Genomic DNA, 13425 nt, shown 5'->3' with positions numbered 1-13425 from the left:
AAATATGGTGGTGGCAACATCATGCTGAGGGGTGTATTTCTTCAGCAGGGACAGGGAAGCTGGTCAGAGTTGATGGGCAGATGGATGGAGCCAAATACAGGGCAAACTTGGAAGAAAACCTCTTGGAGACTGCAAAAGACTTGAGACTGGGGCGGAGGTTCACCTTCCAGCAGGACAATGACCCTAAACCACGCCCAGTCAAAGTCCAGATCTAAATCCAATCCAGAATCTGTGGCAAGATCTGAGAACGTCTGTTCACAAACGCTGTCCATCTAATCTGACTTAGCTGGAGCTGTTTTGCGAAGAAGAATGGGCAAGGATTTCAGACTCTAGATGTGCAAAGCTGGTAGAGACATACCCTAAAATTGATTCATGTTTGTGGCAGTAATATGACAAAATGTGGAAAACTTCAAGGGGGTCGAATACTTTTGCAACCCACTGTATATATACTTTGATCATTTTTAGATTGAATATCAGACACTGATACCAGACGGAAATACACACAAAATTATGGTAGGAAGTATACATGGGTGAGTATACTGGTGTAAGCAGTTTGGAAAGTTTATGTTCAGTTATTTCTTTCTTCCATTGAAGAAAGTCAGTTCATGCTTGTGTTGCACCACCTTTTGTGGGGAAAAGAAGCCGAATTCCAATGAAATGTTTGAGCCTAACCATACTTAAAATACAATTACTACTGAGACTCTTGGTCTAGGCCTTTTTTCTTTGTTCTTGTTGTTTGTATTTTGTTTTATTGATATATTATTATTATTATTATTATTATTTATTGTGCTTCTAAAGCGCAAACTGAAAAATAAAGCGTGATACATACAATGTAAACAGGGGGTGACAGACAGAGAAGTAACAAACGGTTATACAGCATAGCACAAGGTTATCCATGCAAGCACGATATAAGATGCATGATCATGTGATTTCACAGAGACCCAACAATTCAAGTCTGAGTTAGTCCATGGGAAGGGTGTCATATCTGGGGTTGCAAGATCAAGAACGACACACTAAGGGAGGGAAAGAATGTGCCAAAGGCTTACAATCTAAAGGCTGGGGAAGGTGAGGGGATGGGATCTAAGTGGTTAATTTATCTTAGTGCAGTAGTTAATTTTATTTGACTACTTTTCTCAGTTCTGCCCTGAGTGGATTGGTCAAAGAAAGAGTTAAGGAGTCTACCTTTACTTCGACCAGGCGGTTGCATTCATTTCTGCACAATCGTGATGCTCATTATTAACCTGTTGTTTAAGGTTTGTTGTAATGTTACTATTGGTGCTATTATAGTCAGGCACAATCCCTAATATACTTGGCTTAATATTGTAACGATCGGTGAAGCACAGAGAGGATCTGATTACCGGTGATCTGCAGTATCATTGGGAATACAGATGTATACCAGATTATAAGTGATCTGCAGTATCACCGATAATCCGATATACCAGCTAACCTCTGTTCACCTGAGTAGAGTGTAGTGTTTGGTGTAACAGTAACACTTAGAGGACTAGGCCTCAATGTAGTAAGGAGTACTACGCAGATTCCTTCCGAAGACCTGAGCTCTCCAAGGCGGGAGGAGTCAGTTTGCAGGAGTAGGAAGGTTTGTCCGAAAGTGACACTCTGGAGGAAGTGTCATTAGCCGGATGGGGAACCGCCTCTAACAATAAGGTTGGTTCTCGAGGTCAGACAAGCTAGGTCGTAAACACACTGGCAGATAAAGTACAGATACAGTAGGCAGAGGCGGAGTCTAAAGTACAAGCAGGGTTCGGCAACAGGGGATCAGAAATATCGAGGTACAAGATCAGGAGGCAGGAGCAGAGTCAAGGACGAGCCGGGGTTCGGCAACAGAGTATCAGAAATATCGAGGTACAAGATCAGAGTTCAGATGGATAGTCAGGCAGGCAAAGAGTCATAACAGATAATCACAATCAAACTAGCACTTTAGCTATCAAACAGAATCTAGCTAAGTGTAGGATTACAGCTCCAGCTGGTCCCGCCACACTTGCGGATCTGACTACGGATCTGGGTGCTTCCACATAAGTGATCGCAATGCCAGACACCAGAGAAATGACCAGCTAGCAGTATATATACATATCTGCACTCCCAGCACCTCCCTAAGTGCTGGACCAATGAGGAGTGGAGTCAGAGTCAGCTGACCAGCCTGGTCAGCTGACTCACTTCTGACTGTAATATAAATCCTGCCTGAGTGCGCGCGCGCGCGTCACTCTAAATCTAGAGGGACTACGAGTCCCAGCCACATCACTGTGCGGCAAGCCCTCGGGTGCCCCATGCGCGGGGTTGGCCGCACCGCTAGCCGTATGGGCGGCAGCCTCCCCGCGCTGGGACCCAGTGGAGACAGGGTCACGTGCACCAACCGCCGCGTCAGACGCGGCGGTTCCTCCGCATTCAGTGGGAGCAGCCGCCTCGCGCTGATCAGAGGCGGCTGCTCCTCCGCGCCTCCTTACAGTACCCCCCCTCCCCCCCCCGAGGAGTGGACTCCGGACAACTCCTACCAGGCTTTTCTGGGTGCACAGTGTGAAACTCCCTCTTTAACTCATCAGCAGGCTGCTTCAGGGTCAAGTGACGTGTGGACACCCAGACTAAATCCCCTGGCTGAAACTTCCATTCCACGGACCGTCTCTTGTCCGCTTGACCCTTCTGACTCTGAAACGCCTTCTGCAAGTTCCCCTTAACGATTCCCCAATTGTCCCTGAGTGATCTCTGCTAATCCTCCAGTGCTGGAAATGGAGAAGAGACAACTGGAAAAGGGGAGAATTTGGGTGACCTCCCTGTCACAATCTGGAATGGCGAGAACCCGGATGAAGAATTCTTCAAATTATTTTGTGCGAGTTCCGCGAAAGGCAAAAATTTTACCCAGTCACTCTGTGCCTCCGCAACGTAACATCTTAGGAATTGCTCTAAAGACTGGTTAATTTGTTCAGTCTGCCTATTTGTCTGTGGGTGGTAGCCTGACGAGAAAGACAATTTCATGCCCATTAGATGGCAAAATGCCCTCCAGAATCCAGACACAAATTGGACTCCCCTATCTGACACAATGTCTTCCGGAATGCCATGCAGCCGGAAGACGTGAATGATAAACAATTCGGCCAGTTTTTGAGCCGAGGGGAGTCCTTTCAGGGGCACAAAATGGGCCATTTTGCTAAAACGGTCGACTACCACCCAAATTACCGAAATGCCTTCAGACCTGGGCAATTCCCCCACAAAATCCATGGACAAGTGGGTCCATGGCTCACTCGGGGTGGGCAAAGGCTGCAACCTTCCTACAGATGCCAGCTGGGAGGGTTTACTCTTGGCACATACCGCACACTCCCTGACATACTCCTTGCAATCTGTTGCCAAAGAAGGCCACCAAGCACACCTGGCAATTAGATCCTGCGTTCTGGCAGCTCCAGGATGACCAGCATTCTTATGGGCGTGAAAGAGTTGCAGGACTTGTAAACGAAATGGCAGAGGGATAAACATGACCCCTTCGGGTTTTCCTTCAGGAACATCCTGCTGAAAGGGACCCAAAACCTCCGTCCAATCCTCCCAAGTCTCGGTGGCGGCTAACACTAGTTTCTGCAGGATGATGGACTCAGGAGCGGGAGGCTGTGCCGTCTCTGGTTCAAAACACCTGGAGAGGGCATCTGCCTTGACGTTTTTGCTGCCTGGAGTGTACGTGATTATAAACCTGAACCTCGTAAAAAATAAAGACCACCGGGCCTGTCGGGGACTTAGCCTCTTAGCCCCCTCGATGTATTCCAAGTGCTTGTGGTCGGTGTAAACTGTGATCATGTGTTCTGCCCCCTCTAACCAGTGGCGCCATTCCTCAAACGCCAATTTAATGGCCAGAAGTTCCCGGTTGCCTATATCGTAATTTTTTTCTGCAGGTGAAAACCTACGAGAAAAGTAAGCGCACGGGTGTAATCTGCCCTGCAACCCAGACCGCTGAGACAGCACCGCCCCCACCCCAAGTTCTGAGGCATCAACCTCCACGATAAAGGGAAAGGACGTGTCCACATGCCTCAAAATTGGTGCTGAGCAAAATAATTTCTTCAAATGAGAAAATGCTGCCACGGCTTCAGGGGACCAGTGGTTGGTATCTGCCCCTTTTTTCGTGAGACTGGTAAGGGGGGGCAACTATCGTGGAGTACCCCTTAATGAACCACCTGTAATAGCTTGCAAAACCTAGAAATCTCTGTAGGGCCTTCAACCCCACTGGCTGTGGCCACTCCAACACAGCTGTGACTTTGGCAGGATCCATTGAGAGGCCCGAGGTAGAAATTACGTACCCTAGGAACGTGACAGTGGTCACCTCGAAAATACACTTTTCCACTTTAGCATAGAGCATATTTTGTCTTAATTTGTTCAAAACAAACTTCACGTGGACCCTGTGCTCGGAGAGGTTATTGGAATAGATTAGTATATCATCAAGGTATACCAGGACGAATCTACCCAATACCTCCCGGAATACCTCATTGATTAATTCTTGGAAGACGGCTGGCGCATTGCACAACCCGAAGGGCATCACTAAGTACTCGTAATGCCCGTCGGGTGTGTTGAAGGCCGTCTTCCATTCATCGCCCTTTCTAATGCGTATTAGGTTGTATGCCCCCCTCAGATCCAACTTAGAGAAGATCTTTGCGGTTGTGACCTGCGTGAATAAATCGTCTATCAAAGGTAACGGATAGCGATTTTTCACCGTAATTTTATTAAGACCCCGGTAATCGATACAGGGTCGAAGACCCTCGTCTTTCTTCTCAACAAAAAAGAAACCGGCCCCAGCAGGCGACCGGGACGGCCGGATGAACCCCTTGGCCAAGTTGTCACGAATGTATTCCTGCATGGCCACCTTCTCTGGACCGGACAAGTTATACAGGTGACCCCTAGGGGGCATACAACCAGCACGGAGATCAATGAGGCAATCGAAAGGGCGATGAGGAGGTAATTGATCAGCAGCCTTGGGACAAAATACATCAGAAAACTCAGAATATTCCTCGGGAACACCCTCCACGCAAATCTTGGTCTGACCCAATGTCACCTTCCCTAAACACTGTTGGTGACAATGATCGGACCATCTGGTTACCTGACCCGTAGCCCAGTCTATTTGTGGAGAATGGACTTGTAACCACGGCATGCCTAGGATGATAGTGGAGGTTGACATATGCAGTACAAAAAACTGTAATTGTTCCCCATGCAGTACCCCTATCGTGACCTTCATCTGCGGGGTCTGTGACAGGGGGCGATTCCATTGCAGAGGGGAATCGTCTACTGCCGTGACCTGAATGGGGGGACTCACTGGAGTAAGAGGAATACCCAACTCCTGAGCAAATTCTACGTTCATAAAATTAGCCGCTGAGCCAGAATCAATAAAAGCCTCAGTGGCTACAGACTTATTATCCCATGTAATCGTACAGGGGAGAAGCAATTTTTTCTCTTTTTGGGGTGAGAATGGTGTGCCTAGGATGTCACCCCCCACTACTCCTAGGCAGACTCGTTTCCCGGCTTGTTAGGGCAGTTTCGCACTCTATGCCCCGCTTCTGCACAGTACAGGCACAATTGTTCAGTTAGTCTCCGCCTCCGTTCCACCTGGGTCAGTTTTGATCGACCAATCTGCATTGGCTCGGGTGGTGGCAGGGCTGGAGAGGGTGAGACAGGCGGAGATGTCGTTACTAAGGGCGCAGCGGAAGGTGCCGTATAAGATGTCACCCTGACACGGTGACTGCCCCTAGTCTGCCTCTGATAACGTAGCCTACGGTCGGCTCGAATGGCCGATGAGATGGCCTCATCGACTGTCTTGGGCTCGGGTAAGGTTAACATTAGGTCGGAGACCTCCTCCGACAACCCAGACAGGAAGTAATCCATCAGGGCATAGGTGTCAAATCTGGCAGTAACTGACCACCTACAGAATTCTGCCGCGTAATCCTCGACCGAACCTCTGCCTTGCCGCAAAAGTTTGAGCTTCCACTCCGAGGTCGCAGCAAGGTCAGGGTCGTCGTATATTACGGCCATGGCTTTAAAAAATTCCTCTACCGAGGTCAGAGCTGTATCTGTGGGGGGTAAGTTGTATGCCCAGGACTGGGAGTCACCAGTTAACAAAGTTTTAATAAAAATGACCCGTTGGGTCTCAGTCCCCGAGGATCGGGGTCTCAACTCAAAATATGATAACACTCTACTCTTAAAATTCCGGAAGTCAGACTTGTGGCCGGAAAATTCATCAGGTACAGGCATACGTATGTCATCATTAGGAGGGGATCGCACTGAATCGACTGACGTCTGGAGGGTTCGCACAGAGCCCGACAGGGCATCAATTAAGGCTTTGTGCTGGCCCAGTGCTTGATGGATGTTATCTACCGAAGTGGAAAGCACATTCAGAGGATCAGCGCGTGCGTCCATCTGTATTTTGGTCTGGCGTTCTGTAACGATCGGTGAAGCACAGAGAGGATCTGATTACCGGGGATCTGCAGTATCACTGGGAATACAGATGCATACCAGATTATAAGTGATCTGCAGTATCACCGATAATCCGATATACCAGCTAACCTCTGTTCACCTGAGTAGAGTGTAGTGTTTGGTGTAACAGTAACACTTAGAGGACTAGGCCTCAATGTAGTAAGGAGTACTACGCAGATTCCTTCCGAAAACCTGAGCTCTCCAAGGCGGGAGGAGTCAGGTTGCAGGAGTAGGAAGGTTTGTCCGAAAGTGACACTCTGGAGGAAGTGTCACTAGCCGGACGGGGAACCGCCTCTAACAATAAGGTCGGTTCTCGAGGTCGGACAAGCTAGGTCATAAACACACTGGCAGATAAAGTACAGATACAGTAGGCAGAGGCGGAGTCTAAAGTACAAGCAGGGTTCGGCAACAGGGGATCAGAAATATCGAAGTACAAGATCAGGAGGCAGGAGCAGAGTCAAGGACGAGCCGGGGTTCAGCAACAGAGTATCAGAAATATCGAGGTACAAGATCAGAGTTCAGATGGATAGTCAGGCAGGCAAAGAGTCATAACAGATAATCACAATCAAACTAGTACTTTAGCTATCAAACAGAATCTAGCTAAGTGTAGGATTACAGCTCCAGCTTGTCCCGGCACACTTGCGGATCTGACTACGGATCTGGGTGCTTCCACATAAGTGATCGCAACGCCAGACACCAGAGAAATGACCAGCTAGCAGTATATATACATATCTGCACTCCCAGCACCTCCCTAAGTGCTGGACCAATGAGGAGTGGAGTCAGAGTCAGCTGACCAGCCTGGTCAGCTGACTCACTTCTGACTGTAATATAAATCCTGCCTGAGTGCCCGCGCGTGCGTCACTCTAAATCTAGAGGGACTACGAGTCCCAGCCCCATCACTGTGCGGCAAGCCCTCGGGTGCCCCATGCGCGGGGTTGGCCGCACCGCTAGCCGTACGGGCGGTGGCCTCCCCGCGCTGGGACCCAGTGGAGACAGGGTCACGTGCACCAATGCGGTTCCTCCGCATTCAGTGGGAGCAGCCGCCTCGCGCTGATCAGAGGCAGCTGCTCCTCCGCGCCTCCTTACAAATATACTTTAAAACAAGGAGAGAATAGTGCTCTGCTCAGAATATTCTAAGGCCCAGTACAAGACCTGTAAATTGGTTTGGTTCATAATATGATGTGTAAGGAAATTTAACCGTTACTACTCCTATTTCTCCTACTTCTTCTTTTATACCTATTTTTGGATAAGGCTTAATCAATAGCTTATGAGTTGCACACTGTATGCACCAAACGTGGATATTCTTGCTACTTCTTGTATCTACTTTTTCTCGTATGTATAAAAACTCCAAATTTGAATGGAAAAAAAAATACATATACCTTGTTTTTCTGTTTTCCAGATTTGCCAGTTTATTGTTAGAGGATACATGAGGGGCAAAAATTATAGCACATTTGCTTACCTGAGGCCTCCTCCAGCCCCTAGCAGCCTTTATGGCCCTCACTGCAGTGCCGCCTTCAGCCACTCTTCTGGGGTCCCCTCCGTACCAGCCGCCAACCCATCCAGGTCAGCAGCTTCTGCACATGTGCAAACACGTGGATGGACACGCCGCTCATGGTCGTGCTTTCATGGCCAGGAGTATTCTGCGCAGACACAGAAGTACTGCACCTGCATAGACTGCTCCCGGCCATGGCAGCATGACTGTGGGTGGCTATAAATATTTCAACCACATGTATCTAGGGTTGCTCGAATACCCCTTTTTACTATTCGAGTTGCCGCGAATTCAGGTTTGCAGAAATCAGAATTCGGCAGTGAAAAAGACCATACAAACTAATCCGAATCTGCATTCGCTTTGTGATTACGGCGGAATCCGGAATCACGATTCGTAATCGCGAATTCGGCCTTTAAATTGCTTCCAAAACTTATTTTAAGGTAAATGACGCATAAAGCATCATTTTAATTTTTTTTTGAAGAAAAACCAAAATTAATTATGTATAATTAAAATAAAAATTGGATGAAAAACATTTTTTCCTGTATTTGTTTGTTTATTCTTCTTCACCATCTTCTTCTCCTTGTTCTTCTTCTTCTTGGTGTACTAAAGAGATTCCCAGCCAGGCAGCCACCTCATGTCCCCCTGTCGCCGACAACAGGGGCCAGGAACGTGCCTTCAATCCAGGCCTGGTTGATCTTCAGGTGAGTCTGTCCACAAACTCTGGGGACAGATGAGAGCGCTTCTCGGTGACCACGCCACCGGCCGCACTGAAGCACCTCTCGGACAGCACGCTGGAAGGGTGGCAAAACAGGACTCCCAGGGCGTACTGCTCCAGCTCACTCCAGATCTCCAAGTGCTTGACCCAGTACTCCAAGGGGTCCACAGGGTCATTGTCGCCGGTGTCGAGCCCGCTGAAGGACCCCATGTAGTCTGCCACTATCCGGGTCAGGCGCTGGTTCTGGTTCTGACTTTGAGAGGAGGATGCTGCTGCTGCAGCTGGCACCTCCTCTCTCAGCAGCTCTACCGTCTTGTATAGTGCCTTACTCAGAGACAGCAGGTCTCCTGGGCGCCTGCTTCTGCTGCTGGCCACAGGCACCAGCTGCTGTACTGGCTGGACAGGAACAGAGGGGGTTGAAGGCTGGAGGAAGGCTTCCTCCAATCACGGAACAAGGATCCGCTGCAGCTCCCTTGTTCACTGCTTAGGCTCTCCAGCAGGAAGGAACTGACCCAGCTTCTCCTTCAGCTGTAGGTCCAGGATCATACGGATGCAGATGTCCTCCTGAGCACGCATCTGCTTCACCCTGGGGTCCCTGCGCAGGCACCGCAGCATCTGCACTGCCACGGGGAAAAGTTCTGACACAGCAGAGACGTCATCATCAGGGTCGTCGTCAGTGGTACCCCCAGAGCCGACATCTCTGCTGTCCTCCTCCTCTGGCCCCTGAGCCTCGCCCTGCTCTCTCCACCCTTGCACCACTGCAGCTGTGCTCAGCTGTTCCCCCTCAACAACAAGGTCAGGGACATCAAACCCCCCCTCCAACAACTCAAACTCCTCCTCAGCGGTGGATTGCACAGCCGCCTGCTGATCCAGATGGGTCAGGGCCTCCTCTCCCGCTTCCATCAGATCACACAGGGCCCTGTCCAGCAGATAAACCATGGGCAACTACTCACAGAGGGATGCCCATTCTTGGCTCACCAGGTTGGTTCCCTGCAGGAAGGGAGCCAACACCAAACACACCTGCTGCATCTGCCCCCACTGTGCGTTGGAGGGGTATTGGAGGTTGGTGGTGCCGGAAATAATCGCCATGAGGATGTAATGGCTGACAGCCCTCCTTTGCTCAAGCTCCAACATCACCAGGGTGGAATTTCAACAAGTTTGCACATCGATGACAAGCTGGTGTTTTGGCAGGCCCTGGCACTGCTGCAGGTCGGCCAGGTTTGCTGAGGCACTGGCAGAGCGGCAGAAATGGCGCACAATTTTCCTTGCCGCTTCCAGCAGATCGTTCATCCCCTGGTAGGTGCACAGGAACTTCTGCAACACCAGGATCAGGATGTGGGCCAAACAGGGGATGTGGGTCAAGTGTTCCCAGCGATGGCAGCCAGCAGGTTGGCTGCATTGTCGGACACCACCAATCTGACTCTGTGTCCTCTGGGGGTCAGCCACCTCTGCTCCTGCTCCCTGAGTTGTTGCAAACTGCACGGCTCTTATCCATGTCGGACACGAGAAAAAAATGCCAGATTGGGGATCTGAACTTTTTTTCCTTTGGTTGTGCCTTTTTTCCCTTTGGTTGGGGGTTGACTGGTGCGGGTGCCGGTGGTGGTAGTAGTGGCTGAAGCAGCAGGCTGTGGCTCCTGCCTTCTGCTGGCCCTGCCCCTAGTTGCCATGCTGCTGCATCTCTGTGCCACAGCCGCTGCCTGCTCCTCCTCCGAGCTGCCTTCACCCAACTGGGGCACATAGGGATGGTCCTGCACCTCATCATCATCACCATCATAATCATCATCCCCAAACAGCTCCTCTGAGCCCCCAACCACCTCTTCTGCCCCAACATCAAGCCTCTTATCCCCCAAGTCCTCATCAAAATCAGGTTGTTGTTCGCCGACAACAACCTCCTCCATCTCAAACTCCTCCTCACCTGTCCCCATCATTCCTCAAACTCTGCCACAACAGCCCTCAAGTCGCTCACGGTCTTTGGGGTTAACAGCGAGCTCAGTGAGGGCGGGCTGGTGGCCGCTGGGGTCGACGTGACCTTAAGTGGTGGTGGCGGGCGGCGGCTGCTGCTGCTTCGGACCGGAGTGCTGGTGATGGTACTGGTCTCACTGGAGGTCTGGGTGGAACCGGTGGCCTGCTGCTCCGCCATCAGTTCAACGACAGCCTGTGCCTGACTCTGGTCATGGTAATTAGTAGACAGTAGTAAACTAGAAGACAGCTCACTCATGCAGTACAAGTCACGAACGATGACAGGTAGAGGTAGTTCACTTCACTGCACGTGAGTGACAGACGTCAGTGTCCCACTACACTATAGAAGACGAAGTAATTTAGCACCACTAGCTAGGTAACAAGAGTGACAGAAAGTGACACTAAAACACTGTTTGACTCTCACAATGCACATATTCTGGCCTGCCTGCTGCTAAGTGCTAACTAGTACTGCGGCTGCTAGTCTAACACTAAATGAAGCGATAAACAACAGTACAAATGATGAACTACTAGGCTAAGGCTACCCTAGGCTAGCTAGCAGGCCTAGCCTGCACACAGACCTAACACTAGCCTAGAACAGTATACAGTATATACACTAGCTGACTGAAAAATATAACACTCAAATCACTAGCTATCTATACAGCAATATAATTCAGAAAGTGGTTAGGATGCAAAAAGCTCTGTTTTCACAGTAAAAGCACTTGCTCGGACACACAGCAGCACTGGAGATGCTCTCAGTACCACAAGTCACACAGCAAGGATGAGATCCTTAAGATGGCTGCCACCTTATATAGAGGAGGGGGGACCAGGATCCCCTCTGATTGTCCCAACGATTTTAGCCAAAGGTTACTGTGCATGTGCAATGCGAATTCCTGAACGCCGAATTTCCGCTATTCACGTATTGACGCAAATTCGGAATTCGTGATCTGTATTGATCACGGATTCATTATTTTCCCGAAATTCAGAACCAAAAAATGCTCGTAATCACAGGTATTCTGTGATCACGAGGTACTCGAGAGCATCCCTGCATGTATCCTTTAACAGAATGGTTTTAAGTTTGAATAAAAGTTTTCATATAAAGGTAGTCCCCGGGTTACGTACGCCCGCTTTACGAACTCCTCGCCGATATGAACGGCCCGCCGATAGCTCCGCCCCGTCCATGACGTCACTGCGAGCGCCGGATTTTTGTGATTTACGAGTTATTAAGTAATTTAACATTGCTCTAAAGACGCGTGTGTGGGGAGGTAAGCAGCTACATACCGCACACCTCCCGTGCCCTGGCGTCATCCTCTGTCTCTGAAAACCACCTCCGTATCACTAAACAGATCGGCGTCCTCTGACGCAGGCCAGGAGGCGACCCGGCGTACTGCGCTTGCGCATCCAGTATAGTATCCGGGTCAGAGGGCGCGGATCTGTTTAATGATACGGAGGTGGTTTTCAGAGGCAGAGGGTGACGCCACGGCACGGGAGGTGTGCGGTATGTAGCTGCTCACCTCCCCACACACACATGGCGTCTTTAGAGCAATGTTAAAGTACTTAATAACTCGTAAATCACTAAAATCTGGCGCTGTCCCGACTTAAGGACAGATTCAGGTTAAGAACGAGATGACAGTCCCTATCTCGTTCGTTAACCGAGGACTACCTGTACTCATTTGGTTTTTCCTCTAACGTCTATGACTTTTAGGCTGGTTTCACAGTGGGACGTTACAGGCGCACGTTAGAGCAGCCTGTAACGCAGCCCACCGCACAGTAATGAAAAATCAATGGGGCTGTTCACAGTGCGGACGTTGCGTTACATTGTAACGCTGCGTCACAAGGCAACGTACTGCATGCAGTACTTTGGACGCGGCTGAGCCGCGTTAGACTGCTTGCACATGCTCAGTAATGTTGGGGAGGAGCGGAGAGCGGCCAGGCACATGGCTAATTAATATGCACTGCACGTTATGACGTGCAGTGTTTACTTCCTGGAGCAGCCGCTCTGTGCGGCGATTGGCCGGCGGGACCACGTGATGCCGCATGCGCACAATAGTGCGCATCACGGCATTACTGACGCCAGAGTGAGCTGCACAACGCGGCTCACTCTGACGTCCAGATCCAGCACAACCAGGCGTTGAGTTAGGGGGACGTTATGCGACCTTAACGCCCCCTCTAACGCAACGTCCTGGTGTGAAATTAGCCTTATAATGTCAGATCTGAAATCAATCATATTTTTTAGCTTTGATCATGTTTGAGATTGGATATGGGTAAATGATACCAGACTCTGACTTACACATGATGGTACAAATGATGTACAAATGTAACAAATGACTTACAAATGATGGTAGGAAGCTTAATTAATATTTTCCAGCCTATCTAATCTGCTTCTGATCAAGAAAGAGAATGATTTTGAGCTTGGGATTGGGCAATTATAGACTGTGTGTATAATTCATTAAACCAATCAATTTATCAATTGTAAGTAGGATATTAAGTGATATTTGCATGTGGTGTACCAGGCTATAGACTACCGGACAACAACACCTTTGAGACACACATTAGGGTTCATATGAAGTACAGCCATGCATGAATAAAGCTTCACTAGGCTAAAAGCTGTGCATGCCTAGTTGGTAGAGGCGCTCATGTACGTGTCTTTTTTTTTTTTTTCTTTTTTACTCAGTGTATGGAGGAAAACAAAATCCATCCATGACAACTTCTGCCCACTAGACATAAGGGTGAGTATACTTGTGTAAGCAGTTTGGAAAGTTTATGTTCAGTTATTTCTTTCTTCCGTTGAAGAAAGTTAGTTCATGCTCGTGTTGCA

Source organism: Hyperolius riggenbachi, chromosome 1, assembly GCF_040937935.1.
Source record: "Hyperolius riggenbachi isolate aHypRig1 chromosome 1, aHypRig1.pri, whole genome shotgun sequence".
NCBI classification, from domain to species: domain Eukaryota; kingdom Metazoa; phylum Chordata; class Amphibia; order Anura; family Hyperoliidae; genus Hyperolius; species Hyperolius riggenbachi.
This window is presented reverse-complemented; position numbering follows the sequence as displayed.